This window comes from Cavia porcellus, unplaced genomic scaffold (assembly GCF_034190915.1).
Source record: "Cavia porcellus strain 051 isolate PalLab524CR breed Dunkin Hartley unplaced genomic scaffold, mCavPor4.1 scaffold_4, whole genome shotgun sequence".
Lineage (NCBI taxonomy): Eukaryota > Metazoa > Chordata > Mammalia > Rodentia > Caviidae > Cavia > Cavia porcellus.
In genome coordinates this window covers 64049147-64061433 of record NW_026947487.1, presented here as the reverse complement: position 1 = coordinate 64061433, position 12287 = coordinate 64049147, and the positions used below count along the sequence as shown (strand labels likewise).

The 12287-nt window shown below is 39.4% G+C and overlaps 1 protein-coding gene across 8 annotated transcripts in view; it reads right to left on the bottom strand.

The window, feature by feature from the left end:
* Rasgef1b (RasGEF domain family member 1B) overlaps positions 1-12287 on the bottom strand; it is a 596806-nt gene that overhangs the window by 98304 nt on the left and 486215 nt on the right. The gene's annotated exons all lie outside the window — the stretch shown is intronic.

Below are 12287 nucleotides of genomic sequence, written 5' to 3'. Positions count from 1 at the left end.
GCATTTCAACCCTGCTAATGCCTTCACTATATTTTTTGGGCCTAGTTCTAACATTGGATCATTCCTTTTAGTTGAATGACCATTTTGCAACACTTCAAATAGTCAAATATGTGCTCTCATTGTTGTTTTCCTTGTCATCTGAGCCAAGGAGTTTGCATTCTTTGCATCCGCATTGCCTGAATCAGTTGATTTTTGCTCCATTTTACTATCACAGTAACTTCGGTTCACATGGCCAATGTCAAAGTCATCATCATCATCATCATACACAACTACACTTGTCTCCTGTTATGAAAGCATGTATTTTACCATAATGGATCATCTTCATCATCCATGCATGAGTAATCTGATGACTCATTTTTTACTTCCTCCAAAACATGCAATTTTAGTTTTTCATGTGATATTGTACTGAATTGGGCTACTTCTCAAAAAAAAAAAAAATCAAAAGAAAATAAATTCTGGATTGGTGGTCTCCTAGACTCTGTGAAGCGTGAGTAAATACACACAAAAACTGTTCCGTGGAGCATAAGAATGGATTTGAAGCCCATTTTGCCACTTTTGCACACTCTGTATACTCTTTGCCATTCATCACACCAAGTGGGTCACACAAAAGTTGCTTCTTGTGTCCCTCAGGGGAAAGTAGTGAAACACATAGCTGGCTACTATAATGCCACAGTAGAAAAGTAATGAATGGCTCTGGTGGATCCAGGCTTTTGCCTGGAATGTTAAGCTTGTGTATCTGATTTACCTCATTTAACGTTATGGTCTCAAAGTGCACCCATTTTCCTACAAATGACTCAACTTTTTCCTTCTTTATAGCAGAGTAATACCCCATTGTGTACTAATGTCACATTTTCTTTATCCATTGCTTGTATTGCTTATGAGATTTAGCTATTATGAATTTTGGAAACTACCCAAATGCCCATCAACTGAAGAATGAAAAAAAAAAGATGTGGTATTTTTATATAATGGAGTACTACTCAGCTATAAAGAAAGATGAACTTTTTTACAGGTAAATGAATGCAACTAGAGACCATATGTATAAGTGAAATAAATCACATTCACATGTGTCAGCATTATGTCATCCCCCGAAAGAGTAAGATTCAAAAGGTACAATAGATATTGTGAAAGGGAAAGAAGCTTCTCAAAAGGAAAAATCACCTGGAAGGGAGGAAGGGAGGAAAGACAGAAGGGGGGGAAAATACACACACTCTCACACACACACATACGGTAGTTAAAATAATTGTACTACCCATTGTATTTGTTGAAAGGATCAGTGCTTATATTATTTGATTAATTTTGCATGCCTATATCTGGCAATCTGAGCAACTATTTTGAAGACAACAACATGCAATGTAATAACCATTGCTAATTTGCCATCATCTTGTTTTGAAGTTTCATATTTCTAAATTCTCTTTAAAAATAAAGATTTAGCTATTATGAATTATACCACTGTAGACATGGTATAGGTCTATTAATGAACCAGATTTACAAATGAAGTAGGCGAGTGTCCAAGAGGTTTTACCCAGCACTGTAAGTTTGGACTGGGGAAGCACAGCTTGGATCTAAACTGAAGTGAGTCATTGCGTCCCCACTACCACTACCCAAGCTGCCAGGCCACTGGAGCCAAAGTGGGCCAGTGGCAGGTGTCTCATCAACCCAGGTCTGGCGGAGCAAAGAGGAAGGAGAGCAGTGTGGGAGGTGCATTCTTTCCTGTGGTGCTGCGTCACAGGGGACAGAGGGCTGGGAAGGTGAGGGCCACTGCTCACTCACAGGGCCCAACAGTAGGGGACTTGGGCACAGCTGTCACTTTAATGTCTGAACACTCTCCAGGAGCAGCCAGGCTCTCACAGCCAGAGCAGCCTCCTCCCTTTGCAGGAAGCAAGCCTGTGGTTGGCAGAGAAGCTCGGAGCTGCTTTCAAAACTCAGATCCTGATGGGAGGAGAGCAGATGTCTGGTGGAAAGGCATGAAGTGTTGCACTTTGAGTACTGCTTGCCTCCTCGGCATGGCACCCTGTTTAAGGGATCCCACAATCCTCTCACCTACACCTCAGTGTCAGAGAGCCTCCTGAAGACACCCTCTAGCTTTGGTTCATTACCATGTTGCCTTGCTGAAGTCTACCAGGGCTGCCAGAGGGGGCTGGTCCCTGTGCAGCCCTGCCTGGGCCCAGCATCCCCTTCCCTTCTAGAGTCAGGAAGATGCGCCACCGGCTTGGCCTGACCGGCTCTATCTCCTTTTGAAGCAGTCACCTTCCAGATGGTATCAGAGCTCCTTTCTCAGGGATTTGTCAAATGTACCCACGTAAGCCTAACTCTAACAACAGGCAGAATTTTCTCACTAGGAGTTCCTTCTTCACCCAGTTAGTGGATCTGTCCTGTGAGTTCCCCAGACATTGGGGCCTGGACTGCAGCAGTGAGCTCAAGTTGTCATCCCCTGCCATTCTCTGCACAAGTCAGGATCTGATTCAGCAAGCAAAGATGTACTTGGGAGCCAGTTAACTGGGTCAGATTGAACTCTGAGGCAATGAACATGTGAAGTTAACAGGAATAAAGAACATAAGAAGATGTTCAGGAAGACCTTTGAGTAGAACAGCCCAATTGTTCCTGGATTCATTCATTCTTTATTTACTCAGCATTTACTTATTACTTTTGTAGGTTCTCAAACAGTGGTGGAGCACATGGACAAGTAAAGCGTAGTCCCTATCTTCAAGAGACTCCAGTCTAGGTAAAAGACAGACTTGTAAACAGAGTAACACCATCTACCGTAAATGTTTCTCCACAAAAAGGTGGGCATAACAGATTTTATTTTATTTTATTTGTCTTTTTCCTTTTTATCGGTACCGGGGATCAAACTCACGACTGCCTGCTTGCAAGGCAGGCACTTATGCCGCTGAGCTAAACCCCCAGCCCCTATAACAGATTTTAAAAAGATAAAATGCTGTGAAGTTCAGGAAGGAACAATTAGTTTTTCACATAATCACTAGGCATTTTCTAAGCTGGAAAGATTTGCGAAATTATAAAAGATAAGAATTTAAGCTTATTTTTTATATATGATCACCCCAGGCCTGGATTTCTATTACAGTATTTGTTTAATGTTCCCTTTTCAGGGTTTATTTATGTCATACTCATGGTAGCAATGACCAACAATGACCTTCGGCTTAGGAAAATAGATATTTAATAAAGTAAACTCATTTACTGGGAAGCCACTGGAACATCTTGGTCCTGTGGAAAAACACTGTTATGTGTTTACTGATAATTTATTTCCTGCTTATGCCACTGACCGACCGAGCTAAAGTATTCTTCAAGCAACATTCCAGAGAATCCAGCAAATACTTTTCTGCAGAAAATAAAGCATTTTTTCAAGGATTTTTATGTATTCATTTCTTTCTTTTTACCTAGTTATCTGAGATAAAAATTAAAGAATTGAGAACCTTTATTTTCTAAGTACTGTACTTTGAAATCATTGTAACTCATTTGCTGTAAATTATTTTTCTGAGTTGGAGGGACAAATCTCTACACTCATGGATTGGAAGACAGCGCCTAAATATCAGAGGACTGAAGGCTTTGGGGATACGTTCCATTGGTTTCATTGGGGATAGGTTCCATTGATTTCATATTGTTACCTCTCCTCCTCCACCTTCCTCCTGTTTCCCACCCTTTTGCTTCCTCCTCCTCCTTCTCTCACTCCTGCTCCTCCTCCTCTTCCTGTTGCTCTTTTTATTCTTTCATCTTTTCTTCAACTTACATCCTGCCACCTTCTTGTGTTTATAACCTTGCCTGTTCTTGCCTTGGACTTTTTAGTAAAGGTTCATTTGAATAATGCTCAGGTCTTTGATGGGCATTAGTTTTGGAAGTGATTCTTGTGTTGGCTTTGAATAACCTAGTATAGACTTCTCTTATAGACTATGTTCAAGTATAGCACAGATACACTGGGTATAAAATAGAAATTGATATGGGCAAAAAGTCATTGAATCTACTGCTGTTTAATAGCATCCATAACCGTGTGTGGGGAGCATCTTTTGCTTCTCCAGCTTGTAAGGCCCTGATTTTTCCTAGGATTCTCAGCTATCTCTAACTCAGTCCATAAAACCAAGGTCCAATGAGTGTGGTGTACTATGGGCACCTCAGAGCTTGCTATGAACATGTGAACCCACAGGAACACGTGACTCATGGAGAGTTAATGAGAACCCATGCCAGGAACTTTGCAGGATAAATTGGGGTTTCATTCTTGGTGACAGTAAGCTTGGTGCTACTGGAACCAGTATGCTAAGAATGACACAATCTCAAAGACAGCAAAGCTGAAGGGTGAAGGACAAGGAAGACACCCTGGTCTTCATATAATTGTTTGATCTCCAGATCTGGTGGACCTAAAACCACATCAGCCATTTTTATTTCAGAAAAATGGTGTCATTATGCCACTAGATTTATTGTAGTTTATTAGCATTATGCTTTAAGTTTACATAGATCACATGGAAGTCTTATTGTCTTTTGTCTGTTTCCACAAGTAGATTTTAAATGCATTAATCAGAGCTCCCCAGTAGTTGGCAACAGCAAATGCTCAAAAAATATTTCTTTGACAGACAATCCAGAATCTATCCTTAAAACAGAAATTCACACATAGATATTTAGAAATTGGTTATATATGTTAATGCTTCTTTTTTTATGGAGGGTGGATAAAAAAAGAAAAAGACACATGATATTTATTACGTACATAAGGCATGGTAGTGTAGACTCAAAAAGGTTGAATTTAGATTTACAAATAGGGAACTACCAAGCCCTCCCTGCGAACAAGCACCATGCACAGGCCGCCACCACCAGGGAGATAGCCAAACCCTAGCCTTTTCCTGTGAGTTGGCGCCATTTGCAGACTGTGAGGAAAGAGAACAAGAAGTCAACAGAAGCAAGCCTTCCCTGTGAAACAGTACCATGTGTGGATGGCCGCTGTTGGGGTGGGACAGCCAGACCCCAGCCTTTTCCCACGATCCTGGACTGTAGTGGAAGAGCAAGAAGTCATGAAAAAGCAAGCCTTCCCTGTGAACCAGCGCCATGCGCGGGCCACCAGAGGATAGCCAGACCCCAGCCCCTTCTAGTGCGTGGGCTGGGAAACACGAGCCAACCCCACCCCCACTCCATAAGCAACCGGCAATACACGGCTGTGATCATAGCTATTGAGTGATATGCAATGTGATGCTTGTGGTGTTTGGTGTTTCACTAACTTTGCATGTCTCGGACTGGTGGGCTGATCATCTATTCAGAGGATCATGGTATGCAGTGTGGCAACTTTGTGAGATCTTCCTCTGGAGGTGGTGGCCATTGTTAATTCCTTATTGTTCTATTTTGAAGTCCCATATCATATTCGTTGTTTTTGGGGGTTGGGTTTTATTCTGTCTTGCTTGATTTTGTTATATCTGTTGCCATGGCAGCTATTTGAAAGATGGCAAGATACACTATGGTAGCCATTTGGATTTACTATTGTCTTGTTTTGAAATCCTTTATTGCATTCATTGTTTTGTTTTTATTGGTTATATTCTGTTTTGTTTGATTTTTACAGGCTTTGAAGGTATCTACAGCTATTTTGAAGACAACAAGAGGAATTATGGTAACCAGTATTGATTTTGTATTGTTTTGAAGTCCTGTGTCACTTATACTAGTTTGTTTTGATTGGTTTTGTGCTGTTTTATTTTGCTTGGTTTCATTCTCTTTAAAATAAAATTTTAAAAAATTTTAAAAAGAAATAAGGGACTACTCGATTTAAAAATATTTGGAATATTTCTACTGATAAAAGTGCAAAAAAAGTGGAAAAAAATGATACCTTGTATATTAGTTAAAATAACTATTATTACAGTTATAGACTGACAAAATACCTACATGGAGTCTTACAACTTAGTTTCTACCATGCTTACTTTAATAAAGTTATACATAAATATTAATAAAATTTATTTAAAAATGTAATAAATATACACATTTAACAGTCTCAAATACAACTTCATCTTATCCTGTAACTCTGTTAGAATAATGCTGCTATAATGGTAGAGATCATATTTATCTAACTAAAAGTATGTTTAACAATTTAGAGTTTCCCTATATGTCCCATCCCTGTAAACTCTACAAATGGAAGACTAGAAATATTGCTATATGTCACTAGTTGGGTCATCTTTTGATTTATCCATGGATTTCTGGATAAATAAGAATTTATAACCAAGAAACATCAATGACTCACAGAACATGTAACTTGTCATTCAAGACAAGCAGTGTGTAGAGAGGCAGGAAAGGTAAAGACTAATCATAGCATTTCTGGAGGAAAGGAGAGTGGAATTAACCTATGCACCACTTCCTGTCTCACAGAATGCTCAGCCATGGAAAAAACAGTATACAAAATGAATACACTGGGATCGTCCCAGGCTACCCTGCACACCCAACCTTCAATCAACAAACACTTCTCCTTGGGAGCTCTATGGTTTTAATCAGCAAGGAGTGAGGTTCACCCACTAGGAGGCCTGAAATTATCGGATATCACCTTCAAGGTAATAGTTGCCTATGCTCTTTCTCTAACTTGGAGTTTGTGTGCCACAGAGATGTAACTCAAAGTTCAGCATCTAATGTTTTTCCCCTGAGAAGAGTTTGCCCAGGGAATTTCTTGGCTTCAGTATGGGGAAAGAGACTTCTTATCTTCTCTCCTAGAATATAAATCAAAGCTGAAAGCATAACTTTATTTTTTTAACTATCTTGCTGAATCAGGAAAGAGGTGAGTTCTGTGTGATTGTGTGCTCATATGTTTAGTATGCTTTGTTCTTTGGTAGTAAATAGCTACTTAGTCTTCTTATTTGTTTTCTGAATTCTAATTACTAAGATTTTAACGATGAGAGGCAAGATAATCTTTTTCATTGTCATTGAAAGTTTCTCCTTCATGTAGTCAATGCTAATATTTTTTAATATAATTATTTTGGTAAAGTTCTATTCATTTACTTCTTAGTCCTCTGGGTTTAAAATAAGATTTGCTCACTTATTAATAGTAAGATAAACAAGTTCTTTAATGAAAGATTTCTGTGATGCAAACTTTCAAGGACAAGCAGACTCTTTTTGTATTCATTTTTAATTTTAAAAAAGTTTTTGAGACAAAGTCTTGCTATGTGGTTCCGGTTGGTCTAGAATTTATTATGTAGTGCAGACTGGCCTTGAACTCGGGATGATCCTCCTGCCTCAGTCTCTAATGTGCTGAGGTTACAGGTTGTGCCACCATGTCTGGCTTTTTTTCCTTCTCCTTCTTTATGGTAAGATCATAATTTTCTTGAGTAGGCAACACAATTTGAAGCAACTGTTTTTCCTGAGATATTGAAGCTATAAGTCTCAATGATCCAGGCAAAAATATGTTGAATATAAAACAGAAGATGCTCTAATCCTGATGAACAGAAAACAAGTCTAATCCTGATGAACAGAAAACAAGTCTAATCCTGATGAACAGAAAACAAATCTCCCCAGGGGTTGAGAAACATTGCTGCAACAAGTGGTTTCTGGGGCACCTCAGGGTACACTTTGAGCGGAACCCTCTTCTCTTCTCACTAGTGTATTAACAGCAAAAACCACTTGACACCAGGGCATAACAACCATGTATAAAAGTTCCTCTGAACTTCACTCAAATACGTTTTGAACTATATTCACATTCTTTTGTGACTTTTACCATAAAACAATACAGAACAGAAGCTCCACTTGCAATCCCACCACCCCTTCAAATTTTAATATTTACTTAATCTAGATTTTATTTTGTAATCTGCCTTCTTCTTTCAATTGTGAACAATTTTTCAAAACACTGTATTCTTTGAAGTAGACTTGCTACTTACAAGACCTTCCTCCAAACTTGTATCTAGAAGCAGAACTTTGAGATAATCCTAAGACCCAAGTAGACCTATTTTTGGAATAAATAGCTCCCATACAGCTTCTGAAGAGCTCTTTTTCTACATATTATAGACAAAACAATTTGGGAGAAAAGCGACTCCTTGGATTTATGAGTGATTTAATAATATAATCTCCCCAGCTCAGATTTTTCTTGAATCAATAAAATTTTCAAAAGTCATCAGATCAGCCTAGAAGAGCCACCAGAAAGCATCATAGAGGACTCTACACACACATAACTCTGTCAAGCAGCAGTAAAGTTTCTCTGGATCCATGTGTGATTCAATTTTGTACTAATCCTGGTGCTTGGCAGTAAATTCTGCATGAAAACCAAACAAATTGACTGACACAAATGATATAAGAAATTCTAATTCTGCAGTATCCATGCTGAAGTTTCACAAGCTAAATATTTGAATAATGTGAGACACTCATGAAAATCAGTTAATATTTTGATAGTTTTACTAAATAGCTTGGAAGTGACCATGTTGGTAACCAACATTTTAAGGACTGAGTATGCACCTGAGGTTACATATGTGTGAGCCTTTGCATTCACTCTTACAATTCTGTTTCACGACAGCCTGGTGAGTAATCCAAGCGTGTCCACTGTATCACACAGCCACATCATCCACTGGCAAAGAGCAGAGGAGGTGAAGTCAAGCTCTGTGTGACTCTAATGCCCCGTGCATCATCCTTACAATGTATGTGGCATTTTGCAGATACTTAGAGGACTTCAGAGTTCACTGTATATCCACAGGCTAAACTTCCTGACCTCTAAGACAGCAAGACAGAGGGACACTGTTACGACTCATATTCCAGTCCCCCGCATGGTCTGAACAGAGACATCCTTATGTGGGCCACGGTTAAGGTATGCCCAATGATTATGAACCCCAGAACACAAACTGACATTCAGGTTTTTCATTGCATCCTTGCAAATATATTTTGACTGCCTTGTCTTTTCTTCAGAGGACCGTTTCCTTGGCTATGAAAACACTGGCAAAGGAGTGGGAGAAATAGAAGAGCACAAAGGGAACTGACATGAATTAAGAGAACTTTATTTGAGTTGATACATACATATGTAGTTCTATCTAAGGAATAAAGAAAACCATAATTCAAGGAAAAATAAGCAAACACAAACTATGAGTCATCCAAACGAGACAATATTCCAGCGGTGATGAAACTGTTACACCAGTACAGACAGTAACAGCATTTCTCGGGCAGTCTGACCAGTCTTTGAAACTGAAGTCCAGCTGGCTCTAACCTTTTAGCTGAGATTTTCTTCAAAGATATTGCTAACTAGCGTATAGGACTTAATTCCCATCAAAGATGAACCCAAAAGAGCAACCTGACTGTAAGAATAACTTCTAAGATCTAGGAGGAATCACTGTTGCTCTGTTTGTTCACTAATCCCACAAAATATTATTCCTTCCAGTGGTGGGTATCACGTTTCTCTCACATTTATCATCTCATTTTCCTGGGACAATATGAATTAATTCTAAATTATAATTTCTAGAACCATTCTAGGAGCCAAAAGCATCCTTGGTATTTTGTCTCAGGTGCTTCTGAGGCAAGTGAAGGGGGAGGAGGAGAAGGAAAAGGAGGAGGAGGAGGAGGAGGAGGAGAAGGAGGAGGAGGACTAGGAAAGGAAGAGAGGAAGAGGGAGGGGGACAGGAGGAGGCAGAAGATTGGGGAGAGGGAGGGGCAAGGAGAGGGACAGCGGATGCTGAGGACACTATGACAAGTGTGAGGCTGGGCTACAGCCCATCATGGCCCTCACTGAAGGGAGTGTGAGAAGAACAGGGTGAGGAAGACGTGCTCTGGAGAGAGCTCACTCACACAGGACAGCTGTGGCTGGGAAAGAGTGTGGTCAGGAGTGTGCAAATCAATAAAGGTTGTGGATCAAGGTACAGCAGGTGACAAAGAATATCTGAAGAAGCATTAGTAATTAAATATGAGTTAAGATACAGGGAATGAATGTTGGGGGAGCAGGTCGGAGTCTAAATTAGCCAAACCGTCTGTCAACTATTCATTAAGTGAAGAACCAACCTTTTATGAACAACAGTTAATCAGTCTCGTTGTTTCATGCGTGCGGTCCTTCCTGTGTCTTGGTGTGTGTGTGTGTGTGTGTGTGTGTGTGTGTGTGAATATTCCTTCCCGTTAAGTGAAGATCTTTCCTTGAGGACAGAGCCACAGGAGTCAGGGGACATTACATCAGTATGTGAAAGTTAAGATCAGTCAGCAAATGTCATCCAAGTAAACTGCTGAGTATAAATGAAAGAAATGTAGAATGTATTTTAAGTGTTGATGGACCACAAAACAATATCAAAGAATGTTTTCCAGAAAGGGTAAATGCTAGGTCTGAGAGAAAAGAGACAGGAACTAGCAATAGGGCGCAACTACAAAGTGGTGGGGGAAGGGGCCTCACGTCACACATGGAGGACGGATGTGAGGAAACAGCACATGAGGACTTTGCCAAGAATCAGTGAGGACACCACGTGACGTGACATGACGGTCCTAAGTAAGAGAAAAGCCAGCTAATCCTTATAGGAAATGGGTGGGATGTAAATCTCTATTAATAAATTGAGATGACATTGGAATGTCCTAATCACCCGTCAGGGAGTATATAGCTGATTTCAACCAACATAATTTCTAAGTTCTTAAGAAGTGAAAAAATATTATGATTAAAATGATATTTGAGGCAAATAGTTTCTAGTAACAATTTATATTTCTCCACAGAATGGAGATAATAAAGTCAAAGGCAAAAGGGGTTCCAATCCTCTATTTGTTTGTTTGTTTCAAGAATTGAACCCAGGGTTTTAGTAATGAGCTACCTTCCTAGCTCTTTTTTTTTTTAAACAAGGGCTCACTAAATTACTAGGTTCCCCCAGCTGAGGTCAAATTTGTCCTTCTGCCTCTACAGGATGTTGTGATTACAGGCATGTGCCACCACACCTGGCTATGACTTGTTTTTATATATGATCAAGTCCATTTAAAAACTGAAGAGCGAAAATAAACAGACCAGAGGCTTTAGGTTCTCCCCTTCATATTTCCTGGTTTACTATTTCTCCTTTCCAGTCTACCCACCTAGATCTTTTCTTTTTTAACTTCTTATTGTCTCTACTTCTATATGTTATCTGGGGCAAATCACATCAGCTTCATAGGTATCAGATTTTTCAACTGCAAGCATGCACAGTCCAGATTGTCAGAGGATGCCTTTCAAATGTAGAACTCTACAAAATTACCCAAAATTAGTAAAGCACAACTCTAGCTATGCAGGATTAAAAAAATCCATGTGTCCTTCTAAAGGAAGAACAAGGCGACTGAAATCTTGAGGGAAACTCCAAATGAGTCATGAGTTCCCAGGTTAATTAAGAAGCCAAGGCTTTTTATTTTTTCCTTCATATTTTGATGTTTCTCTTGAGTGTCATGTAATTGATAACATTTTACAATCATAAATTTCTGTTCTTAGCAATTTGTAAAATGATGATGTGTTGCACGACTGAATTCTCTCTTAAATCTCAAATCCAGTTAAGGTCTGAGCAGACACAGAAGCAGATCTGTCAAACATTCAGTGTAACACTATTTAGATGAATCAGGGACACAGGTTAAGTAGGAATGTCAGTCTCCAAAGTTGTCATTGTTCTATTGTTCTCTTAAAAATTCTTATGTACTGAAAAATGCCTCTTCCCATTCCTGTTCTAGGTCTGTCTTAACTGATTCTTCCAAAGGTGGCTCAGGGTTCTGATGGTAAAACTTTTATTATATTATTATTATACTTTTCATCATCATTATTACTAATTCAGGCTGATGTTTTTCAGACCGTAAACTGAAAGCCATTTGTGGTAGAACAGATGGTATAGTGAGTCACCATATTTTACCAATTAAGGCAACACTGACTGACCTAGAAAACCTCAGACCATATCAATATAGTGAACACAACATCACCAGAGACGATTTTCAACATATTCACACACACACACACACACACACACACACACACACACACTCACACACACAATCACCTATAGGAGTACTGATTCATAGTTCAAATGTATTTCTACTGTGGCCCATAATCACAGATGTAAAAATGCTATCCTAGATCCAGCCCTGGAAGTGGCTATGGCTACTGAAGATAGTTTGCTGCAAGAGCAACCAAGCAGAGATGCTGAATTGTGAGATTCATCTTTGGCCCTCAGGAGTGTGTGTCTATTACCACATTGAACACCTTATTGTCAAAATAAAGTGCTATTGGTTAAACATCCATAATCTGAAAATCTAAAGCCCTGACTGCTTTGAAATCTGATATTCTTTGAGCACCAACATGACACCACAGTGGAAAATTCCATACTTGATCTCACGTGACACTCACAGCCAAAACACAGGTGCACCAAAAACATTGTACA